This window comes from Dasypus novemcinctus, chromosome 13 (assembly GCF_030445035.2).
Source record: "Dasypus novemcinctus isolate mDasNov1 chromosome 13, mDasNov1.1.hap2, whole genome shotgun sequence".
NCBI lineage: Eukaryota > Metazoa > Chordata > Mammalia > Cingulata > Dasypodidae > Dasypus > Dasypus novemcinctus.
Window position 1 is genome coordinate 88,637,067 of NC_080685.1, and position 24,511 is coordinate 88,661,577.

At 48.7% G+C, this 24,511-nt stretch overlaps 1 long non-coding RNA gene across 1 annotated transcript; it reads left to right on the forward strand.

Annotated features, from left to right (window-relative positions):
• The first annotated feature begins 10,889 nt into the window (after positions 1 to 10,889).
• On the forward strand, positions 10,890 to 20,242 carry LOC139436306 (uncharacterized). Its single transcript, XR_011645533.1, has 3 exons — positions 10,890 to 11,031; positions 12,478 to 12,722; positions 19,720 to 20,242. It is a non-coding gene; the product is annotated as an uncharacterized lncRNA (long non-coding RNA).
• Positions 20,243 to 24,511: the final 4,269 nt, after the last annotated feature.

Below are 24,511 nucleotides of genomic sequence, written 5' to 3' on the forward strand. Positions count from 1 at the left end.
TATCAAGTGCTGGTTCCTTTTTGTCCAACAGTTCAGACCTCAATTTATTTCTTTCCTCTCACAATATACTCTAAGCAATAAGGAGAAACTAAACTGCATCTTCCACACTTTGCTTGGAAATCTCCTCAGCTAAATATCCAAGTTTATTGCTCACCAAACTTCCCTCTGAATCCAACACTAGGACATAATTTGCCTTTCCTCTAGTTTTCAATTACATATTCATAATTTCCTTCTAAGGCCTCACAGAAGCACCTTTAATGTCCATATTTCTACCAACTGTTTCTTCAAAGCTGTCAAAGCTTTCATATTAAACACCTCAAAATTCTTCCAGCCTCTACCCATTACCCAATTCCAAAGCCGCTTCCACATTTTCAGGCATTTGTTACAATAGCATCCCATATCACAGTACCAAAAACCTGTCTTAGTTTGCCAGGGCTGCTCTATCAAAGTACCATAGACTAGTTGGCTTAATGGAAATTTATTGTCTCATAGTTTTGGAGACCAGATGTCCAAAATCAAGGTCTTGGCAGGGCCATGCTCTCTCTGCGGTATGTGATGTTCTGGTGGTGGCTTGCCTGCAATTCCTAACTCAGTCTCTGCTTCTGTCACATGGCCATGTTTCTCCCTGTCTGCCTCTTACTGCCTCCTCCTCCTTGTGTCCAAAGGTCCTGTGCTTATAAGGACTCCAGTCATATTGGATTAAGGCCCATCCAGATTCAGTATGGCTTCATCTTAACCATTAACATCTTCAAAGATGCTATTTGCAAATGGGTTCACATCCTTAGGACCGGGGGATAGGACTTGAACATGTCTTTGTGGGGAACATGATTCAATCTGTAATAATCATGACACCCTGTGTTTGTGTTGCACACAACAGTTTACAAAGTTATCTTGCAGCTAGATCTTAATCCCTGCTCTCAGTCCAGTGGGGTAAACAGAGCTGATGTCTTTATCCCCATTTTACATATGAGGAAGCTGATGCCCAAGTACGAAGGAAGTCATGGACCCCATATTCCTCACTTGAAGGCTTGTTGAGAACAGAATATAGTTATCTCCCAAGGCAGGTGAGATCTCAGCCTGCCCCAGAATACCTGTGTGGCTAAGGAGGGCGGCTTCACTGACACATGGGCTCGAGGTAGCTGCCTGGTGAAATGCTCCAAGTCCCAGAACTCCCGAGTGAAGGAGGGTGCTCAGTTCCCTGGAAACAGCACGTGACTCTTCCCCAGTCAGGCCCTGCCCCACCCAGAGGGAACTGCTGGAAACCTGGGTTCTCCCCTAGCCCAGCACAGAAGAGAAGAGGTTATTAAGCTCTTACAGAGGGACTTTCCCTCTGTGTGCCTCTGTGAGTCTGAATCTTCCCTCTGTTTCACTATTGCTCTGATTTTTTTAAATAACTTCATTTTTGGTTTTGTTTTTGTTTTTCTCCAGCTGGTAAAAACGGAAAGAAGCTGATACAAATTTCTCACCTGAGAATCTGGAAAGGGCACTCCACTGAACTCTGTTGCTTATCAATGTGAATCCTTTGTAAACGTTTTTAGCCCCTTGCTGGGGCCTTGTAAATTGCCATGGTCTGAGCCCACATTTGGTGGCTCTGTTCTTATGTCTCCATATCTGCCTGTCTCTGACTATCTCTGACTCTGATTGTCTCTGGCTTCCTCCCTCTATCTCTGTCTTAATCTATATCTAGCTCCATAGCTTTATCTCATTTCTTTGTTTCCATCTCCTCCTGCCTTTGGCTCTTTCTCTCTCTCTCCACTGATCTGACTTGAATGATCATGAAGCTGGATGGGACAAGGATCATCATCGCATCCATCTGCTGCCTCTGACCAGGACAGTCTGTGAACCACTGGACATGTATCAGGTCTTCAGACAAACTCCCCCTTCTCACCCCACTGGAAGTCAGCTCATGCTCAGTCTGCCTTTAACTATCTCCACATTTCATCCTTTGGCCTAACTTAGATCCTTCTTGCTGCAGTTCAAACAATTGCTTAGGTAACCTAAGGGGAATAATGATAAAAACAGAGGCCACAATCCTGGCCTTCCACTCCAGCCACGCCTCCTGAGGTTGGAATTTGGTGTTTGCTGGGAAGAGAGGAGGGAGCAGAGGCAGCCCAGGGAATGTGGGCAGGGTGTTGTCATGGCCCTTTGAGAGACTCCAGCCAAGTGCTGTTTATGAGTATTATATTTATAGATGTTCACACACAGAGACGCACACGCATGGGGAAAGTACTGTTTGTTTCCTGGAAATGAGAACCTGTTCTCTTGGACTTACCAGATTTCCCAAGGAGCATCATCCCCAAATAAGGACCACCATAGCCTCTTCTATCCTCATACCCATCCTTTACAAAAAGAGAAGACTTTGGAAAATACAGATCTGATCGCTTCACTCTTCCTTGGAAAACCTTCAACTGTCCTCTGGATATACCTGCCTGCCAATTTCTCCATCTCATCTCCTGCTTCCCAGGCCCCCCACCCCCACCCCACCCCTGCACTCCTCCCAAACCAAAGACTATACTTGCAAGTCTCTGAGTACACCATGCCACTGTACTTTTCCATCCCTTTGCATACATGGTCCCCTCAGTTGCGAATGCTTTCCCATCCTCCTCCTTCTAGCAAAGCCCTTCTCAGTCTTCAAGATCCAGCCCAATCATTACTTCCTCTGAAGGTCTTCTCTCACATCTCCTCCCTTGGGCACAGTTACCCATTCCTCTGAGCACCAGGACTTGGTACACTTCTCTCACTGTTGTTATTCTATTTGCATCTATCTCCTCCTCCAAACTATATGCTCTTCAAGGTCAAGAACTGTCTCTTGGGGAGTGGGTGTAGCTCAGTGGTTAAGCATCTGCTTCATATGTACAAGGTCCCAGGTTCAATCCCCAGCACCTCCTAAAAAAAGAACTCTTACTCATCTTTGCATTCCCAGCTGCTGGCTCAGTGCCTGACACAGAGAGTAAGGATAATTGTTGAACAAATGGAAGAGATTTCAATGATGTAGCACCTAAGAGCTCAGGGCCTGCTTTCAGTCAAAGATTTGATTTAAATACCAGCTCTGCCACTTGACAGCTACATTATTTTTCAAGTTACTTAGTCTTTCCAACTCTCAATTTCCTAATCAGGAAAGTGGGATCTAATAACAGAATGGAACTTGTGTGGTTATTGAAAATTTTAATGATATTGCATATAAAGTATTTCATTTAGTGCCAGGCATATGTTTTTTTTCTCACAACCCACATTTTGTCTTTGAGCAAATCCAGTAGCCGCCTTCTTTAAACTATATCCAGAATTCAACCACCTTTTATCCTCCAATTGCTAATAGTCTAGTCCAAACCACCGTCATCTCCCTCCTGAAATATTTCAGTAGCCACTTAATTGATCTTCCGGCCTCCACTCTGGTTCCATTTCATTTCTTTTCAGCACAGCAGCCAGAGGCAATTACTTTAAAATATAAGTCAAATTATGTCACTCATCTGCCAAATCCTCCTTGGGCTTCCACACCTCACTCAGAGTAAAAGCTCATTATGTGCGACAAAGCTCAATACAGGATCATGTCCCCTGCTAACTTGGACTCCACCTCCTTACTCTTGCCCTTGCTCTCCCACTCCAGCCACACCAGCCTCCTTGCTGTAACTCAACATGCCATACACAGTCTGGAATTCCGTTCCCTTGGTAATCCTCATACCTCTCTTACTTACTTGATGTCTTCACTCAAAATTCACCTTCTCCATGTTGCCCTTCCCTGGTCATCCCATCTAAACTTTCAAAAATATGCTTGCTATTGACGCTCTCTATTCCCTTTCCCTACTTTATTCTTTGCCTTATCTTTTATCATTAATAGAAATATATATTCTATTAATACTTATCTTGCTCGTTGCCTGTCTCCCCCAATAGAGTATAAACTCCAAGAGAGCAGGGATTTTATCTGTTTTATTCACTGCTGTGTCCCTAGCATCTAGAACCGTATCTGGCACAAAGCAAGTACCCAGTAAATATTTTGTTGAGTAAATACATCAGATCCAAGGAGTTTAGCTGGAATCCAATTCACCTCTTGGGTGCCCTGAGACCATGAATTTGAGAGTTTAGATTGCTGTAAAACACTGGCATAGCAGCATCCTAAAGATCTGGGCTAAACTTGGGTTACTCCTCACAGCCCCTGGGCAATCAGAACTGACTCAGAAGGCCGAACCCCAAACTAGGTCTCAGACTGGATTTTCCCCTCTTTCCAGCCCAACCCAGCTCTTTCAGGTAGAGGGTTTGGCTGGGAACTCCAAGCTCATCCTTTTCTCTGGAGGGGACGGGCATTGGGCCTAGGCCTCAGAAGAGGGAGGGGCATGGAAAATGCCCGGAGCTAGAAGGATGGGTGAAACTGCCCAGAGCTGCCCTTTGTCCACTTTTCTCAGGGTTCCCATAGGGCCTTCCCAGGAGTAAATCAGTCCCATTCTTCTTGGACTTGGCTTCCCAAGAGACCAAGATCCCTCAGAGGGACCAGAGACCTGGTCCCAGATGTGCTACATCAGACTTTCTGAGGGGGCCTGCATTCTAGAGGTCCATCAGGAATTCTTAGTTATACCAAAATGATAACTGCCCACCAGATAGGGACTTACTTAGAGCAGGGATTGTCCTAAAATCTTTCTAGCTTCCCTTCTAAAATCCCTTTCCCTTCTTTGCTTTTCTCCTTAGCACTTACCACAATCTAGTATACTATATACAATTGCTCGTCATTATATGCAGAGTCCATATTTATGAATTCACCTACTTGCTAAAATGTATTTGTAACCCCAGCAGTGCTTTTGTGGTCATTCACAGACATGTGTAGAGCTGCAAAAAATTTGGGTCATCCGATACGACATGCATTTTCCCAGCTGAGATTGAACATACTCTGCCTTCTTATTTCAGCTCTCATATGCTAAACAAGTGTCCTTTTTGTCATATATTTAGTGCCATACTTTCCACTTTTTTGTGCTTTTCGTTGGTGATTTTGTTGTTTAAAATGGCCCCCAAGTGTAGAAATGAAGTGCTGTCTAGTATTCTTAAGTGCAAGAAAGCAGTGATGTGCCTTCCAGGGAAGATACATGGGTCAGATAAGCTTTGTTCGGGCACGAGTTTTAGTGTTGTTGGCCATGAGTTCAGTGTCAATGATTCAACAATATATATTAAATACAGTGTCTTTAAACAGAAGCACATATTAAACAAGCCTATGTGTTGATCAGTTGATGAAATGTTATAACCAGAGGCTCTCAGGAGCCTCTGTGTTTTCCCCAGGTGCAATGCCTCAGTATTCATTTATTCAGTGTTTGCAGAAACATTACAGGACATAACATGAATAATGAGAATTGACTGTACTTTGCTTATTTATCCTATTTATTATCTGACTCCTCTCCAAGAAGGTATGCTTCCTGAGGGGGGCATGGATTTTTGTCTGTTTTATTCACTGTTGTATCCCAGTGCTTGGATCAATGCCTGGCACATAGTAAGTTCTTCACAAATAGTTACTGAAATGAGTGAATCCTTATCCCAAAGCCCTCCTTGGTAAGAGCTCATTAGTGAAGGCTTCTAGGATGCAGAGGGAGCTATTAATCTCCCTAAAGTGATATTGTCTCTGCCCTGAGGGGACTCCCAGAGCCCCAGACAGAATAAGACCCAAGAATTCCACCTGCACATCTTCTATTTAGGAGGTGAGTGTCTCCCCACCCCCTGCTGTCAGCTGATCTCAACATTGGACTACTTTGCACAGAATGGGGATGCACTGTGTTGGTGCCTAAGACAAGCCCCCCACTTTTCCTCCCTTCAAGACTCACTCCCTTTTGCCTCTAAAATTCCCATTCACCTCTGAGGGCCCCTTCTGCTGTGAGACCATCCAGGACTGCTCCAGCCCGGTCCTCGCCTTCCCTGGGGTCCAAAGAGCACGTGGGGTCAGTGCCTCATTTTAGCACATGATGGCCAGTGAGGCAGCTGTATCGTCAGTGCACCCTTTCAGAGGTGTCCTCTTGCCCCTCAGGTAGACTGCATTTGCAGACAGTACAGACCCCATCGAATCCACCTCCGTTTGGCCAGTATCCAGAGCATGACAGTTGCTCAGTAAGTCCTTTGGATTTATGAAGAAAAAGGACATGGAATCCAGTGTGGTTGGGAGCTTGGTAGGACCCAGAGAGGGCTGCGGTAAAAAATAACTGACATTTATTCAATGGGTGTGCTAGGCAAGGTTCAAAGCACTTTGCATGGATTATCTCACTTAATTCTCATAACATTTTTAGGTAGGTACAACTATTATCTAATTAGCACACGCTTATTGGAGCCTGTGTTGTTTGGGGGGGAAAGGCTATGAAGTTGTTGCTGGGGACCGAGTTGTTGGTGGAGCCTGCTAGTAGGCTCCACAGGGTCTCAGAAATGCCCTTCGGGATTTCCCAGCCGCTAGAAGTTCAACCCTCAGAACGCCAACCTAGGAGTCAAGGGTCCTGGCTTTGTGAGCAATTGTCTGATGTGCTGGCCACCTGTGGTCCATTCAGACCAGCTCTCTTCTCTTTTGCACTAGGAATAAAATATTTATGGACTCATCCCTCCTGTCCGCCACCTGTAGAAGTCTTCCTAGGAAAGGATCCTTCCCTCTTTCACTTTGACACCCACCAGACAGCTCATGTCGATCCAACTCACCGACCCTCACTGCCCCGGCCCTGCCCCCTCCCACTCCAGGCCTGCCAACCCCGTGGCCATGAACCTCTCATAGCCCCCAGGCCTGGGTGGTGGGCCCTCGGCCGTGCTCCCAAGCCCCTCCCTCTGTCCCAGGAATGCTCTTTCCAGGGCTCTGAGCTGTGAGTGACAAGTTGGGAGACAGGCACAGGGTGTTCCTGGACAGTGAGGAATGGTGATAGGGTGTGAGAATGTCAGCGAGCGGGAGATACTGGAGAAGGGGGCCAGTCTGTTCCCCTCCCTCCCAGCTGGGAAGCCTGGGTCGTTAGACAAGGTCTGTAAATAACATCTGAGTGGCCCCCAGTGCTGTGTTTGAACTGTGACGTCTTACTCCCCAAATAGACCTTGACTCCAGGCATTCTATGGGCCCTGGGGAGGGGCGGAGAACCTAGCCCTCCCCCTCAGGGGACTCTACAGCCAGGACCCGGGATGGGGCCCCCCAGTCAAGGGTCTGTGGCAGGATTCTGCTGAAGGTACAAGTGTGACCTTTGTGATATGACCATGCCCCCAAAATGCTCAAGTCCCAGTTTTCAACAATTCCTGAGAAAGAAAACTAATGCTGTGATTTCTCTCTGAAAAAAAGCAAAGGTCCACACGCTCAGCGTACACCAGAGTGGGTGCAAAGGACATCTGTGTTGACATCCCACAGAAATTCATGCCCTCTCCCCCACCCCCAGCCCGTGTTTTGGCTCTCCAGGACACTCGGTGTGTGCCGTGGGGCAGACCTGAGTGCTTGCTGGGAAGGCGCTGGGTGGAGAAGCTGACCAGGGCGGACACAAACGTGCAGTTGGCCTTTTGTCCCCGTTATGGTGTGTCTGCTCCCACCCCCTCTCTGTTTCTCCCCACCCTTTCCGCTCCAGTAATCCCCTTTCCTCCGCCAGCAGAGGGCTGGCTCTGGCGGGTCTGCCATCTGCCGCCTCCCCGCTGCTCCAGGGCCCTCCGCTGGGGTAATCTAAGCAGCTTGGGTGACCACGATAAGATCCTTGCTGCCATTAAACATTAACAGGCCAAAGCAAGAGGCCAGAGTGCTCAGTTGCAGAGAAACTCCAGGGCTCGTCCTTGGGGAGGCCAGGGGGCCGCAGCAGCTGGGCCATTAAAAATGAATAGAAACCAATTTCTCTGTGAAGGGGCTACACCCTCTTAAAGTGGCAGAGGGAAGGGTCAGGAGGACTCCCCAAAGGCCAGCAGGGTCCAGACCCTGAGTGGTTTTCAGAGTCTGAGTTATTTGTGCCCTTCACAATCTGTTAGTAGGGTGGAAAGGCCAGGGGCTCTTGGGTCAAGTGGACTTGATTTGAGCCTCAGTTCAACCCTACAGTATAGCTTTCAGCAACCAGAACCTTAGTTTGTTCATCTGTAGAATGGGCTGAATAGGATGAAGCAAAAATAATATAAAGCTACCCAACACAGCGTTTGGCCAATTGGAGGTGGCCACTAAGGGTTAATTACCCTGGAAGAACCTCTCTGACCTGCTGGGTTCTTTTTCCCTGACCCCCTGGGGCCTCCAGAGACCCTGGCCTCATTGTTTGTTCCCTTGTCTGTCTTTCCCCCACCAGAATAGAAGCACCTGGAGACAGGTATCTCAGGCAAAATGGATTTCCCCAAAGCCAGCTCAGTGATGGGCACATACTAATGGCTCGGGTAATGTTGGATTGAACTAAATTGGCGTAAAGGAGACCAAAAAACTATAGGCAAATGATAAAAGGAGGAAGGAGTTAGGGTCATTCTGCACAAAGAATATCACATAGGCTGCCCAAGCTCACAGAGACCTGAGGTATGGTTAGTCCAATATCCTTACTTGATGATGAAAGATACTGAAGCCCAGCTAGTTAGCGGCAGGACCAGAGAGTTCACCAGGCTTGTAGCTCCCCGCACCAGGCTGGAGAGCTGGGGCAAGGGCTGAGGGAGCAGGGCAGACTGCTGCTCCCTGCCAGGTACCTGGGAAGGGTACGTGACTTATCCCCCGTCACACAGTCAGGCCAGGGTGAACCAGAACCATGCAGGCCTCATGACTTACAGCCAGCATCACTGCCCCTGGGGCACCTGGAATTTCTCGTTTGCCAGCTGCAAGGCTGCAAATTTTGGTTCTAGAACTAGTTTCAAGTACTTCCTTGACTCCAGGAGGTCAGGGATTAAGTGGGAGTGTTGGCAGAGCAAAGAGGATGAGCCATGGCTGACACTGTCAGCCCTTTCTCTGCAGTGTCTGACCCAACTAACCCACTAAATCGACCTGTAACTAATCCCCCTGTTATTCCAGGACGCTGGACTCTTCCTCCATGGAGCCACCTCACGGCTTCCTCAATGGAAGTGGTCCAGGAACCAAGACCCCTGAGTGGGCTTCACCCTTGAGCAGGGAGTCAGGAGGTGGGAGAGCAGGGGCCCTGTCTGGCTTTCTGATAATATCTTTACAGCTGATTCCATAGGATCATCGTGAAGATTAAATAACATGGTAAATGTGAAAGTTCTGGGAGAGGAACATCATTTTCATAAACACGTGGCAGGTGAGGGAATGAATAATTCAATTAAGGGATACTTTGGCCAGGTGAGTTTCTTACAGTGAAAAGGTTCTCAGGCCCACCACTTCCCAGTTGGCCAGAGTGGCCGTGTCGCCCCATTGGTTGGTGAACAACTTGCGTGAAATTTATCTTCCATAGGTGCCTTCTCCTTCTGAACCTGGAGTTCAAGGCAGAAAGAAATATGAAACAGTGAGGATTAGAATTTAACAGGAAAGCAGGCAGGCCCTTAAATAGAAAAATTGGCCTGACTCAAAGGTTTTAGAATCAGGGAAAGAACTTGCTAGCATTAGAGAAATGGAGTAGAAGGCCTCTTAGAAATGTCCCTTTGAATAAAAATAGCATTTATTGAGCCCTGAGTGTTACGTACACATTACCTGATTATTCACAAACAATTCTGTGTAATAGCATTTAAATTCCCACTTTCCAGATGTAGAAACTGAGGCACAGAGACTATTACGTAGCTTGAACAAGTTAAGATTTGAACCCAAGCAGTCTGACATAGCAGCTCCAAATCCTGACCACTCATGATTCTGTCTCAACCCCAGAGAAATTTCTCTAGACTTTTGGAGGGAGGTTTATTTGATATGCCAGGAATAAAGCTATCCTGTGCCTTCTGCTTCCCTGGCCAGCGCCAAGCCTCAGAGGCCCATCCTCCCCAGCCACCCAGGCCAGCCCACGGGCAGCGGGCAGTGCCAGTCAGACCGGAAGCCGCTGGGCGTGTTTGCCCTCTGCCACACCTTTGAGGGGTAAGACTGGAGATGGGGAGCGACAGCCTCAGCCTGCTGGGAACCAGGACCTTTCTGACTGCTCCCCAGAGGGCTGTCCTTCTCTAAAAGGAGGGATTTCACCACCCGAGAGCCCCAGCTGCTCTCCCCAGGGCTTCTTGTCCCTATTGGGTCTCTGAGTCCCTCCCTGCAGGTAGCTAGGTGCCTCGGTGCCCATCCACTGAATCCAAAAGGAGCTTGATTTTCAAGAGGAAAATACATGAAAACTCTTTATGGCCATGGAGCAAATGTCTAGGAAGCCCTATGCTGTAGAAACAAGGCCCTGCTCGTGGAATCGTTTGGCTGTGTGCTCTCCCCCAAATGCACAATTCAGTGCAGTGCACTTCATGAAATCCTGTGCTATGGGGGACAAAGAGGTACCTGGAGAAACAAGCTTGTGCTCTCACGATGCTAGGGAGTGGGCAGGAGCAGTTAAGACAAACGCAAATAATGGAAAAAACTTGAGGATATTTTCCACATCCCCCAGACAACAGGTGTGCTTTTTCTGTGGTGCAATCTGAGAGCGGGAGCCCTGAGGAGAGAGGGTGGGACAGACTCAGCTGCCCCAGGAGGGGCGTCTTTATTTGGGTTTGGGGCAGGCAGGGACCCTTGCAGAGCTGGCAGCTGCGGATGACCTGGGGTCTGTGGGGGTGGCAGGCAGAAATAAATGCGTGTGCACGGGAGACTGTTTCCAAGGCCCTTTCGCCACCACACCTCACTGGGTCCCCACAGCCACTCTGCAAGCAGGCTTCTACCATCCTTGCTTTCCAGAGGAGAACACTGAGGCTTGTGGCCTTGAAGTTGTGGCCTCTGAGTCGTCGTTCTTTCTCTTAGGCTGCAGTTTGCCTGAGGCAGAGTCATGCAAAATTTCCCGAAGGCCGGTCAATCCCACAGAAGTGAAACCTTAACTTCTGCAGAGGCAGCTTGCTGCCTGTTTTGATCGCGGCCCACTTCAGACACAGAGTTAAGGTGATGAAAAGTGTGGGTGGAGGGGCTGCACTGACGAGGACTAGGCTGGCAGTGGGCAGCATCGCTTCATGGACAACAATGAGCCACTCACAGGGCTTTCGGTGAGGATGGGAGAGGCTTGGGGCAGGCGAGCAGATGGGGGGGGGGGGGCCGGGGGCGGGGACTGCTGTTGCGGGGGAGCAGGGTCTAGGCTTGAGTGAAGCCTGACTGCCAAGGTCTTTGGTCACCACGCGATACGGATGAGATAAAGCCAGAGTCTGTTTTTAAACCAGTCGATGAGGGCACAGCTGTTCTTTGTTTCCACTAAACATAGCAGAAGAGGAAATGGGCTGCCTGTGGGGTGGGAGAAAGGGTGGGGATTTAGGTTAGTTCTTAAGTCAGGAGGAAGTGGAACTTGTCACAAAGGACTTCCCTTTTAGCCAGAAATTTGCTTTCTTTCACTGAGAGTGGCGTAGCTCTTCACCAAGGCACGGATGGGCCGGGAGGCTTTCAGAGGATTCTCCAGCCCTGGGAATTTACAGGGTGACCCGGCATAAGGTCACCCTGGGGAGATGGGGTTATCTTGGGCTCAGTAGGACCAGGCCAGCAGGAATCTGATCTGAGCAGGGGCGGGAAGGCCCCTGCTTCCCTCCTCACCTCCTTCTGTCCTCCTCCATTCCCCAACCTCTCCCTCCCAGAAAACAGAAGCCTGTTTCCCCAAATTCTCTCGAGGCCACCAACAGAATTCTGCCTCCGTCACTAGGATGTTTGACAGGCAGAACGGAACTAACTTTTATTGAGCCCTGGGCTAGGAAATGGGGTCACAAAGATGACCAGACCTATTTTCTGTCCTGAGGGGTTGTCCATTGGGGAAATCAGAATTCAACAATTACCATAACTGTGACATAAAGATAAAGCCACCAAGAGAGCTGTGAACAAAGCGCCCTGAGAAAACAAAAGAGGCCGCCTTCATTGTTCTAAGGTCACAGAGGAAGCCTTGGGGGAAGGGGTAGGAGCTGGGTGCTGAGGAAGAGAAGGCAGAGTTCGCCAAGTGGAGGACATGTAGATGGGGGCAGTTTTCAAAAATCTTTTTTTTTTCCTTATTTCTCACAAGAAGGGAAGCCAGCCGGGAGGTATTCTCCCTATTTTAGTAATAAGGAAATTGAGGTTCAGAACGGTTACATGGCACAGGAATGGGCAAAGCCAGATATAAGTACCCGTCTGTGCTGTTTCCTCAAGGCCAGGCTGGGACCAGGATGAAGGAGGAGGTGGTTGAAGTGATGAGGTACCAGAAGAAAAAGGAAACTGAGAGGCAGGGGACTCCCATTGCCAAACCCGGAGCACCTAATGATTGATGATGGCTAACTGCTGTAGTCTCTCGGACAGGACTTCTAGGATTACTACTATTGCAAATAATAGTAATAACAGCTACGGTTTATTACTTACTATGTGCCACAACGATAAATATCGTGGGAGGAATTATTTTAACATAGATGCAAAATTCTTTATCAACACTTTCTCTTTTAATCTTGAAAAAGAACCAATAAGCTAAGTACTTCTATTTCTAGTTTTCAGACAAGAAGACTGAGGTTCAGAAAGATTAGAAGCTGGCCTGAGACTTCAGTGTGTGGCAGAGCTAAGGTTCCATTTGGCTCGAGAGCCCAGGCTCCTAACCACCAGGACACAAACACCGCCCCGTCGCGTTTATTCTTCGACACCTTTGGTCAACGCCAGGCCCCTGGTGGGACTCGGCCTAGGACGCTAACTCCTGAGGAAGGCCTCAGCTCTGCAGCCTCACAGCCATTTTGCCCAGGTACTCCAGCCTAAGCCGCAGGGACGTCGCCCTTGGTTGAGGCAAAGCTGCCACATCCCCTGCTAAGGACAGCCAGTCTCTCTTCCCACGCCCCACACCCCCACTCTACCACGGAGCTCAGACGACTGGGGGTGGGGTGAGGTTTCCACTCAGTTCTCTCCTTGCACTGGGGCAAGGAGAGAGGAAATGGGGAGGGGACTGGGTAGGTAAGTACCGGGGTGTGAAGGGAGAGTTTGGGAGGCGCTGGGGACTTTCCCCTAAGCCCAAGCTCCTCCCCCAGGCGGGGCCAGCCAAGTTGCGGGACAGATCACCCAGCCTGTGAGCCCTGACTCCCATCCAGGTCATATTCATCTCATTGTCCTCTCTGCCAAGCACCCCCTCCCCCTTCGCCTTGGCACCCTCTTATAGCCCGCCACCACCCCTCCCATGCACAGACACAATTTCAGGTGAGAAGAGGCAGGTGTCGGCACTCCAGCTGGCTAGCCCGAGCACCACCCCTCCTCACCACTCACGCCCGCTCCCCTTCGGAAGACTAGGATGAAACCGTGGACCTGGGAGCCCTGAGCGCCTCTCCTTGCCGGTCTCTTCCTTTTCTGTTTCTGGCTTCTGCCTAAGCACTTAGGCCTCTAGAAACCCTCCTTTTTTTTTTTTTTTTTTTTTTGCAACAGGTCCAGACCTGTTTGTATTTGACTTGGCTGGGGCAGGGATAGGGTTGTGGCTAGATAAATCGGATATTGGTCCCCTGCGGCAGAGCCTCTGATCAGACTTTTGGGTGCCTCTTGTGAAACACAAATGTTGTCTTTTTTAAAAAAAAAGGTGGTGGGGGTGGGGGGAGATGGCATTTCAGTGAGATGTGAATGTTTTTAAACAGTCCGAGGCAAAAGGTTTCAGCCCGAGTAAAAATAAATACACACGACAGATGTGGATAAAATCCACTTTGATGACACCCTGCGACAAAATACATAGACTTCTAAACACACTTGGATGTTCAAAGATATCCAAGAAGCACAAAAACCGAGCGTGCTCGCCTGCGGCGCGCGGGAACAGCCGCTCACAACACCCCACCTCCTTCCCCCCCATACGCAGGTATAAAGAGCCCCGACCACCGGCCCCGGCCGCAGGCTCAGCCGCCAGGCAGGGGTTAACCTGCGGCGGGCGCGGCCGACTCCCGCCCCGCCGCGTCACTTGTTTTCGTGCCGGGGCGCCCGCTCCTCCCCGCCGGCCGCTGACGTGCACCTCGGCGCGTCAGAACCTGGAGGACGGGAAGCGCTTGCCTTATATGGACCCGGACTCTGCCGGGCTGGCGGGGGCGGCGGGGGCTGGCGGGGGCGGCGAGGCCGGCGGGGGCGGCCCTGGCAACAGCCAAGCTCTCCTCTTTCAAACAATTCCCAAGTGGGGCCAAAGGTGACCCCAGTTTGGAGAGAGGACGCTGCGCTCCCTATCTCTCCTGAAAGCTGGGGAGCCCAGGTGGGCAGCCTTCCCAGAAGCTCTGCCCCTGCATCCTCCCTCTGCTCAGAGCTCCATGGAAATGCAGGTGGTTCGCTGACCTTAAATAGGTGCACTCAGACAGTCCCTTCACCCTTTTGGTCCTTGAAGGCCAAGGCCAGGCTTCCCTAAAACACTGTCCTGCCGAAGTTGGCTTGTGGGCTCGGGGAAAGGACAGCTTTGCCTCTTCTGCTCTGCTGGGTGACCTGAAACATGACTTTTGGGCCTCAGTTTCCTCATCCATAAAATATAGAGGATACTCACCTTATAGGTTAGTTACACTTTGTAAACTGTGAAGTACTGTGCAAAACTGTGGGTGCTCACCGTGCAGAGGAGGAACCTGCTCGGCTGCCCCCTCAGAGGAAGGGAGTAGCAGGGACTCAGATGCTGATGGGGCTTCCAGAACCTGACTTTCTGGGGCCTTGCCCAGCTGCTCTGGGAGTGCCCTTTGACCCTGTTGAAAAGCTCAGGCTGTGTAAACAGAGGCATCTGGTGTTGGCCTGCCAGCTCTCCCAGGGCTGTTTGTCTGGGGCCTCTGTTAGTAAGCAAGTAGTGAGCGTGCTCCATCCAGATTACCCTGCGGGTTAAACAGGGGAGGGAGGCCGGGAAAACCTGCAAGAGTCAGCGGTTGAGCAGCTGTTGTGTGAACGCCTTCTACAGTCCTCCATGCTGTACAGGACCTGTCTGTCTTCTGCCCCTGGTAGTAAGATCTCCCCCTCCTCCCAAGCCCAGCTCAGAACTCCCAGGCCCAAGGAGCCATTTCCTGCTGAACACCAGCGGCCTGCTGGCACCTTCCTTCCCACCCCCTTCATTAATCCAGCTATGCTCCTCTGCCTACTGTCTCTCTCCTGGCTGCTTTACATCTGTGTTCTGTGCGTGGATGCTTTACCCTCTTCGGGAACTTGGAGTTTCTTGAGGGCAGGAACCATTTCTCTCCCAACCTGACTGAAGAGCCCCCACCCTCCATCTCTTTAAGTGGGAACCAAGACTCCTCCTTCCTTTGATCTCTCTTGGACAAGGAGGACAAAAGGTATTCAGATCGTGGGGTCAAGGGATTGATTTATGACCCATATATAAACGACAGTGAGTCATATGAGAGCCAGACAGAACAAATCTCTGCAGTGCTCATTCTCCCACTCTTCCTCCCCACCCCTGGCTTCCAGCAATCCCAGTGAAATCCCTTGCCAGGGAGGGCCAGGCTAGGTCGTTAAGAAGCAGATTGCACAGTGGGCCAGCAGGTACCCTCCCTCTGGAGGTGGGTGTCCTCATTAAAGGTAAGGCACCTGAAGGTCCATGCTCCCAATGGGTAAGCTGTGTGTCAGCAGGGGTCAGCTGCCCCTTAGGTGCTGGACAAATGGGTCAAAGCTTCATTTTAAGATCTAGGGGAGATCCAGTACTCTTCCTTAAAATATTTCAGGTTCCCCTGGATATGGGAAGAATTACATTCTCATCATTGCCTCTGCCTTTAAGCAATTATTTTTCTCAAATCAGCTGCTTTCTGTTATGAGCTGTGAATCTCAGCCCTTTTCCTTGATCTTTTCAAATGAATTCCTCAAAGGGCCTTTACATGCACCATGGACTTTACTGAATGTTTGCATCTCTGGATGCAAAATAATACAGCAAAAAATGCAAACAACTTAAAAACTGACTGCAAAACTAGTCCTTAAACTGGCAATTGCAAAAGTGATTTTTGCAGTGCTAATAACCTCACTAGGAAATTAAAATGTTACACTATTCAACAACGTTTGCTGGTGTTTTCCAATGTTTAAATTTTCTTTATACCTGTGCAGTCCAGTATAGTAGCCACTAGCCACATGTAGCTATTGAACACTTGAAAATGTGGCTAGTCTGAATTGACATGCTAGATTTTGTAGAATTAGTATGAAAAGTAAAATATATCATTAAGTTTTTTAAATATTGGTTATATTTTGAAATGATAATATATAGAAGGTATTGATTTAAATAAAATATACAATTAGATTTTTTTAATTGAGTGTTGGGCACATCCTAAAAATTCTCTTGGTTTATTCTATTACACTGGCTCCAGCTCCCCACCTCACACTCCTTTATTGTTACTCAATATCTTAGCTCTCTCTTTTACCATTTCCCTACTGTTTTTGCTCCTCAATCTTAGGAGCAAAATAACAGATTCCTCCTGTTTTCTTCTGCAGAATAATTCAGTTCTTTCTAACTCTCACCCACAGCTCTGAGCCTCTCTAAGGTCCAGACTTTCTGCCTGCTTGAATTCTTAGGCAAAGTGCATCGCCTCCTAAGCTGCAGGCCAGGCTGGAGGGTGGTGGTGGTCTCCTTGGTTTATACGTAAGGATGCTTACAGTAGATTTCTCTTTGAATTCAAAATCTGGGGCAAGGTGGGGTGGGTGGGTATCTTTCTAGGAGCTTACCTATTCCCACTAAGAACATCATTCTTCTCCAAATTGGGGGCTCGATCTTCTCAAAACCCGATTAGGCATGTCTCCATGAGCTCTTGCCACGGGACTCACTTGGAAGCTGCTGAGAACACCTGGAGCCACCTATTCGTCTGACTCAGCAGGACCCAAGCCTGACCTCAAGGGAGTTCCTGAGCCAAGAGGGAGGGAAGGAAGTCCTGAGCTGAGGATAGAAGGAAACATGGAGATGATGCTGATTATTACCCCAGCCATTATCTTGGTCCTGATTACTTCCATTGCCATTATAGGCGCTCATGAAACTCAAGCCTAAATGAGGATGACACTAGATACCAACTGAGAATGACTTTAAATTCCTTGACTCTGATATTCCTACATTTGGATTCACACCATTAATTCCTCCTTGAGTTCAGTATGTGTGTATGTGGCGGAGGGGTGTTATTTTTTTCAGGTTAACTTGAATGCTTTCTTATATTTCACAATGAGAACAATACCATGCATATATTTCCCTTTTTGCCTTGGCTTCCTGGAAGTTCAAAGATAAATGTCAGGGTCAGTTGAGTAACTAATCAAACCAGTTAGCAAATACTTACCTCTCTTTCTATCTCTTGCCTTCCTCTTATTTTGGTTTCTGATTTTAATGTTATATAAATACACATACATGGAATTTTCCTCTTTCACATGTGACTTAATATTTTAAACAGTCTCAAAATTTTCCTGGAAGTAAGCACAGTATAAAGTATAATAGAATAGTGCCCAGCTCATATAGTGGTCAATACATGCCTAGTACTATAAACTCAGTCCTCCCAACAACTCTATGAAGTAAGTGCTGCTATTAACCTCATTTTACAGAGAAGGAAACTAAGGCACAGTAAGGTTTAATAACTTGCTTAAGATGGCACAGCTAGTAAAGGGAGAAGGTAGGACTTGAGCCTATCTGTATGCCTTCAAGGTATGTGCTCTAAACACCACACTAGAGTAAATAAATTACATGTTAGTTCAAAAGCTTAATTATGAGCCATCAGGGTCAGTCATCATCAGAACTGTATTTGCACAAAGGGTTATACAATAAGTAGCTCAAATTACCCATTTTCATCTAAAGAGAGGCTCCTCCCCTCCAACCTTATTCTTAGTGGAGAAAATGGAGGAAGGAGGATTTAGAATCCTTTTCCAGCCTCCCTGGCCCACCCCACTTCACCCCCCGCTGCCCGCCAGCTCCTTTTAGTCTTTCCTGACATGTCCATCATTCTATCTGTGATTACTTTTCAGTAATATGAGAAGAATGATGTTTCTCTCTGTACTGCTTACATGGAGATAGTTAATTCAACCAAATTCAGTAAAAATTCACTGAATATCTACTGTATGCGGAGGGCCAAGGTATGTCCTAGGCACTGAAGTAGAAATATATACGAGGAATCACAATCTCATCCGTCTAGCCAATGAACTGGAACACAAGGATCTCAGCTTATAGAGTTAGAAAAAAATCTCTATTAGAGCACAGAAGAGGAAATGATTAATTACAATGGGGTGGTTGGGTGGTGGTGGTGAATCCAGGAAGGCTTCTCAAAGGAGGTAATTTAGAAGCCAGGTCTTGAAGGACAAGAAGGCTTTTTAATGGGCAGAGAAGTAGATGAAGGGAATTCTAGGCAGAGAGCAAATAACATGAGCAAAGGCATAATGTATCAGATGCTGTGTGTTTGAGAAACACTGAAATTGGAGTTAATAGGCTCAGAGGTTGGGCTGGCTTGTAAAGGCCTTGAAGGCCAAACTAAGAATTTGAACTTCCTCCTGTAGGCAACAGGAAACCCCCAAAGGTTTTAAGCAGGGGAGACACAAGAAAAACCTATGAGTTAGGAGCACTAGAGAATAGACTGAGGAAAGGGCATGAAGGGGAGCGCCCCAGGCAGAGAGACCATGTAGGAGACTGTTGTAAGAAGATCTAATGGCAGGTGGCTTTAGTGACACTGATAGAAGATATTTCAAAAGGATGATTGACAGGATTTGGCCCCTAATTGGATATGGGGTATCAGCTCAGGAAGTAGGCCTCCTGGATATCTGTCACTGGATCAGGAGATTTCTCTCTTGCTGGCAGGTGATCACATATTCCACTAGTGCCCAAGGAGCCGACAGTAGAGACCACGGATCACAGATTAAGGAAGAGGCAGGATGAATCTCCCAGCCCAACCCTCCCGTTACAGATAAGCAAACTGAGGTCAGGGGGTGGGGCAACAAGACTCAGGACTCCCAGTCCAGTCATCTCTCCCCTACCACAGGCTCTTCTCTGAACCACATGGATCAAATGCACAGCCTCCCCTGGTTCTGAGGCCAAGGCGCCGTAGAGAAATTCCCAGGCCACAGATGGTCTCCCTCAGGCCAGAGGTGGGGAGCTGCAGTCTCTCCTCTCCAAGCTCCTCTTCCGGGCCCCCTTGCTCGAGCTGGCCTTTCTCCTCACTTCAGCCCCCCCCCCCCCCCCCCCCCCCCCCCCCCGTCCCCTGGAGACCTGGGGCTGTCACGGCGGTGATGCCAGCTTCCTGCCTGTCCCCAGACGCTCGGCCCCCGGCGGCCCAGCCCCATTAGGGGTCTGCCAAAACAACATCTGGGGAAGCCCCAACAGTCCCAGGGCCTCTTTTCTTGTTTTCTGTCTGGAGATGAAGGGGCTTATCCTGGGCCCCCGGAGGGAAGGACGAGGAGGGTTTACAACATGTCTGTCTTCTTAAGTTTGGAAAAGAGGCAATAAATTCTGCTTCAGAACTGCTGCTGTCCCCAAGTCCATGTGTTCTCCTGTTACATTTCCGGCACTTTCAGTCACACCTTCTAGGACCACTGGAGAAGACCCAGAGGGTGAAGGTGTGGGAGGTTCACATTCTCCAGGGGCCTCCACGATAACAGACTTTTTTAACAGATAGTTTCCATCCTTTTGCCCCTATGAAAGACCAACAGATTCATAGAAGCAAAACACATCATTGGGGACCTTTTTAGCCAGTTATCAGTCTGGCCATCTGTCCATGCCTCTCTCCATTCCCCCAGGCCCTACTTCATCACCTACTTACTATCTGCCTCACTAATATGTTTAGCCATCCTTCCTTCCCGCCCTTCCCCTACCACAGGGCCTGGCTGGCAAAGGAAAGTAAAGAGACCCAGAACACTTCTCTGCTTGTGGACATTGGTGGGACAGTAGAGCACAGCAGCTGAGAAGCCACCCGCAGAGGAGTAGACTACCACATGGGAGGTCCGAGGTTCAAACCCCGGGCCTCCTTGACCCGTGTGGAGTTGGCCCATGTGCAGTGCTAATGCGCGCAAGGAGTGCCCTGCCACGCAGGGGTGTCCCCGTGTAGGGGAGCCCCATGTGCAAGGAGTGCACCACGCAAAGAGTGCGCCCCATAAGGAGAGCCGCCTAGCGTGAAAGAAAGTACAGCCTGCCCAGGAATGGTGCCGCACACATGGAGAGCTGATACAACAAGATGATGCAACAAAAAAGAAACACAGATTCCCGTGCCACTGACAACAACAGAAGCAAACAAAGAAGATGCAAAGAAGACGCAGCAAATAGACAGCAGACAACCGGGGTGGGGGGTGGAGAAGGGGAGAGAAATAAATAAATCTTAAAAAAAAATAAATATAATAGCTAACATCCCCACTTTGCTGCAATCCTCATTTAAAAGTTTGAGGACCAATGGCACTTTCTTCTGTCCTTGATTCCTGCTCTTGATTCTAAAGAATAAATCCCAGACCAGCTGGCCTAGCGCTGATCTTAAAAGGTACAATATTGAGAGAAGATGATAGGGAACCCCAGAAGAGAGCCTGGACATTAGCCAAAGATGCTTGCAAAGTTCTGAATATATTTAGCAGTATTCTACTCTGATTAGGAAGTGAGGAAGAGGCATCTGGTCTTCCCTGGGTGATGTTTCTTATCAGCTCTGGGCAGCAGAGCATGGCTGTCACCACTGAGGTCTGAAAACAGAAAAGATCAAATTAGCATCTGCACCAGTCACACACAGATATACCCTGTCAAAATATGCTCTCCCAGCCAAATATATACCCCAGCAAAGCACCCACACTCCACAAAACATTCTCCAATATATACCATTATATTGGCATCTGCAAACACATATCCATATGTCCTTCTATCTGCAAATATCCAAACACACACACACATTTACGCACTTACATGCACTCAAATACATTGCCCTCTCTACTCACTCTGACACACACAGAGACCTTCAAAAAATACACATCTCACAGTGTAGGAGTGAGCTGATGTCATCCTCCTGGAATAACTCAGCCCGGCCTCTGCCTGCATATCGGCTTCACTCAACCTCGGGTTTCTATGTGTGGTCAGAAACTGAAAGGTAACCTTGGCAACCAAGGCCCTGCAAGCGCCCATCAGGGAGTTGGCAAAGAAAAAGTCACGGAAAATAGTCTGGATGCTCCTGCCTGGGGAGTGGAGAGCAAGGCCTGTGTGATGAGCCCACAGATAGGGAGAGGGACCTAGTTCTTTTTTTTTTTTTTCTCTCCCCTCTCCGCCCCCAGTTGTCTGCTCTCCCTGTCCATTTGCTGTGCGTTCTTCCGTGATCGCTTCTATCCTTATCAGTGGCACCAGGAATCTGTGTCTCTTTTGTTGCATCATCTTGCTGTGTCAGCTCTCCATGTGTGCGGCACCATTCTTGGGCAGGCTGCACTTTCTTTCGCGCTGGGCGGCTCTCCTTACGGGGCACACTCCTTGCGCGTGGGGCTCCCCTACACAGGGGGCACCCCTGCGTGGCAGGGCACTCCTTGCACGCATCAGCACTGCGCATGGGCTAGCTGCACATGGGTCAAGGAGGCCCGGGGTTTGAACCGCAGACCTCCCATGTGGTAGATGGATGCCCTAACCACTGGACCAAGTCTGCTTCCCGGGACCTAGTTCTGAGGAGGATCTGGTCTGAGGAGGGCAGCTCTGGACCCTTGGGTCACTCACACAGGTGGGCCATGAAAGTGGGTGAGCTGGGCATCCAGGACTAGAGTGGGTCTGGGGTCTCATGCCATAGAAGAAGCTTTTGGTCTGGGCAAGACATAAACTGAATTCCACCCTCATTCCTGTCCCCCACCACACACACATCCATTCTTCAGTGGTGTCAGTGCCACAGTGCACAGCAGTCACGGTGTCAGGGCATTTAATGTTCAGAATTCAATTCAAGGCCCTTGAGTGGGGTGGGGGAGGGGGAAAAAGGAGACATAGAATGAGGAGGAGGAGGACAAAGAAGGGGAGGAGAAAGATAAAAAGATGAGAGGAGAAGGACGAGACAAGAGAGGGAAGAAGGAGGAAGAGGAGAAAGAGAAGGAGGGAGGAGAGGAAGAGCAGGAGTAGTTTCAGGAATTTTTAGAAGTTATTTGAACTATAATATATTTGGTCTTATAAGAAATTGACTTGAGAACCCAAATCCTGAGTTGCATTCAATTCGTTACTTGGAAACTTTTAATACAGGATAATTGGGCTTCCTCTCCTTAGGCTTGTATGTAAAAAGAAAAGAGGGTGAGAAAGTGGGCTGATGGCTCCCTGATTCTTATGGATTATCTATGCCCTATACAAGGTTCTGCCTAATAACCAACGAAGTGGCTAAGACAGACTCTGGATAACAAGGGAGGGTGGTAAGGGTCCATGGGCTGGGGTAGGAACAGCACAGGGGCTCCACGGTCAGCAGACATGGGCCATTTCTGGTTCTGTTGAGAACTAGCTGTGTGATTTGGTGAATGGTACGAAAGTGTACTTAAGGACAGAGTCATATTTTCCAAGGCAAAACCCTGATGATGGTCTGTCAGATTTTTTTTCACCATTTCGGCTTGCAGGAGTTGTAGGGCCCAGAACACCAGACCCCTGTCAAAGGCAAACCCAGGAAGATGTTTAGTTTTTCAGATTTAGGTGCTGACACTGTTCACATACCTACACCTTGACCTGTTTCCCTGATTTCCTAGTGGTTGACCTTGGTCAGTTCTTGTCTTGCTGTCACCTGGTCTCCATGGTCTGATGTACCTTTAGGCTATCCTGTTTCAAGTCTTGTCCCTGTTTTCTGTAACATATCTTTGTCCCTTCATTGAGCAGAAGAGTCTCATCTGGCCTGATCCAACTTCTAGGAAGAGCTAGCAAAGAAGCCAACTAGAAAATGGGTTTAATGCCAAAATATTATAATTCCAGGGTATTTTGATGAGTTATATGAAGATGGAGGACATATCAGCACAGTAACTGTTCTCAAGCAGCTTGCAAACAGAGAAGATGTCAACCTCTAAAAAGATCACTAATACCAGACAATAGATTATAAATGCCAAATAAATGGTGTTGATAACATTAATTCAGCAGTGGGAGATAGGTCCCTGCAGGGCTTCAAGGTGGAAGGCCAAGCTTGGGCTGTGCCTTCAGGGATGTGGGGGTTGAGAGAGGTGGGAAGGGGGCAGTGAGGTATCCAGGAGATGACGATGGGAGCCGAGGCACGGAGACAGCTCATTTCAGGCATGCATGGAGTGGGGCACGGATGGTGTGAGCAGAAAGTTGAGGGCTCTGGGCTGCAGAACTGCTGTGACATTTAGAGTACAGTGAGGAGAGTAACTCTGGAGCATAAAGTGGCAGAAACCTAAAATTATGGGGCCAAATTATGAAAGGCCATAACCGTCAGTCAAGAATCCACACTTAATCCAGTACACAAATGGGGAAGGCAGTGTCTCTGAATGACCTGAGCAGGAGAATGCAGTACCTTACTTTCGGAAGGATATCGACTGGCAGTTGGAAGACTGGTTTGGGAATAGGGCTAGACAGAACCCCCTGCAATCACCTAGTTATGAAGAAGCAGCAGGTCTTGGGACTGGATCTGAGGAGCAAAGTACAACGAGAAGCCAAAAGTGAGTCTGGGTGTTCTGGCTGGAGTGGCTGGAAATAACAGTGTCTCTGATAGAAATGGAGACCAGGAGGGGAGCTGGCTTGGAAGAAGAGACTGAGTTCAGGCTGACACTGAGGTGGTGGCAGTCCTCCCAAGCTGAGAAACAGAGGAGGTATGGGAGGAATAGCCAAGAAGGAGGCAGAGAGCCCAGGGCACAGTGTCTTTAAAGAAAGAGGGGGCGATGGCTATCAGAAGAACGTGGTCAGCAGGGCCAGACAATGCCTGCCCAGGGGACAAGGAAAATGCAAATGTATAGAGGCCATGGGATTTGTGTCCTTTAACGAACATGTATGGGGGCATCAATGTAAGCCAGGCCCTGTGCTAGACTCTGAAATACTGGTTAGGAAGTTATCTTTCATTCAGCAGACACCTAAGGAGGCCTGCGATGGTGCCAGGCCACAAGCACAGTGCCGAGAGTGGAACAGGGAGGCTGAGGCCGGGTCTATTCCTTGCGGAGACTGAGATTAAACAATCTCCATTCCACACTGAGGAAGGTAGGTCAGCTGTGGGGAGGAGAGGAAGGAAGAGAGGACACAGAAATGTGTGCAGTTGAGTTCAGACCACTTACTCAAAAATTTTGTCATTGAAGTAAAGAGAAGTAGAAAAATTGGTTGAGGAGACAGAAAAATCTTGCGACACTTCCCTTACTTCCACCCCACCAGGTTAAGTGAGCCTGGGATGTTTCCAAGCAAGAGAAAAAGAAATGCTGGAGAGGAAACGTAGCACTTGTTGGAGGAGATGGCGTTATTATGGAAGTAAACAGAAAATTCAGTCCTCATGTCCAAAGAGCCAAGAGGAACCTACCAGGGCTAGCTAAGAAAGGCAATGTGGTGGAATCGTGACTAAGCGTCCGGGAGAGTGGTTCTGACGGTGCGTGGTTGGAAAATGCTGTGCGAGTCAGAAAAGGGAAACACTTAGGAGAGGTTGTATCTGCGAAGGCTTCCTGGAGGAGGCGGCCTCTCATCTAAGCCCAGAAGGATGGTCGGATTTG